This window comes from Orycteropus afer, unplaced genomic scaffold, assembly GCF_000298275.1.
Source record: "Orycteropus afer afer isolate SDZICR_OR568_19922 unplaced genomic scaffold, OryAfe1.0 scaffold00081, whole genome shotgun sequence".
In the NCBI taxonomy this organism is placed as follows: domain Eukaryota; kingdom Metazoa; phylum Chordata; class Mammalia; order Tubulidentata; family Orycteropodidae; genus Orycteropus; species Orycteropus afer.
Genome location: NW_006921668.1, coordinates 944320 through 945441, shown reverse-complemented (window position 1 = coordinate 945441; position 1122 = coordinate 944320). Strand labels below are relative to the sequence as shown.

Sequence of the window (1122 nt, the reverse complement as noted above, 5' to 3'; positions counted from 1 at the left end):
TAGAAGAGGCTCACAAGAGAACTAAGAATCACTATCAAGTATGATGTGCACAGAGTTTGACTGCTAACCAGAAGCCTGGCGGTTCAAACCCACCAGCCACTCCTCTGAAGGAAGGTTGGGCAATCTATTCCCATAGTGATACTGCATTGGAAACCCAAGGAGGAGTCGCTATGAGTTGGATCCGAATCCACGGCAATGGGTTAGTGGTAAGCGTGAGGTGTGGTGGAACTACTGAAGTGCAGCTACAGGGAGAAGGAGTGTACATGTGGCTGCAGAACCTGCAAGAGAAAAGGGCAGAGGTTAGAGGTGATGCTACAGAGATCAGCAGGGCCTCTTGGAAATAAGGAGCCTTGTGATTCAGTGGTTAAGCACTCAGCTGGTAACCAAAAGGTTGGTTGGAACCTGCCAGTCGCTCTATGGGAGAAAAGACCTGGCGATCTACTCCTGTATAAATTACAGCTTTGAAAACCCTATAGGACAGTTCTCTCCTATAGAGTCTTTAGGAATCGGAATTGACATGATAGCAACAGGTTGGTAATCCTGAAAATGACAGGAAGCCACTGTAGGATTTTAACCAGGGTTTTTGTATTGCTCCTCTTCCAGACTGTAATGCCAGTAGGAGTGCCTTTCTTCCCCCCCCCCTTTTTTTCCTTCTCATACTCCTCACTCATGGGCTGAATTTACTCCTACAGTGTCAGAGAAGGCACTGGGACAGAAAGCAAACTGATAAATGAGGTGTGACTTTGTGAGCACAAGGTGAAACTTAGTTTCCATGGAACTGTCCTCGGCAGCACTGGCTGAATTTAGGGGTGAACTGAGGGAATGCAGTGCAGAACGCCACAAGTGTCTACTCCAATTTACCCCCCCACCCCCCAATAATCGGGGCTGCAATCTCTACAAGAGACTTTATGGGCAACATTTAGTGAAAAGAGCTGCAGTCCTCACTGCTGCAATGGTTTCCAAGGCTATTAGCAAGATTTAACATCTCCCTCCTATACCACCCATTCTAGTTTTCCATCACTTTTGGCTAATACTAGGTTACTAGATTTCTTGCCTGTTAGTGTGACCTTCTAACTCTAAGGTATTTGTTCAAACATACCCAGAAGCTCACAGAGAGAAAAA

General features: G+C 46.2%; 1 protein-coding gene across 1 annotated transcript in view; it reads left to right on the top strand.

Annotated features, from left to right (window-relative positions):
- The window catches only part of COMMD6 (COMM domain containing 6), a 40579-nt gene that overhangs the window by 882 nt on the left and 38575 nt on the right, over positions 1–1122 (top strand).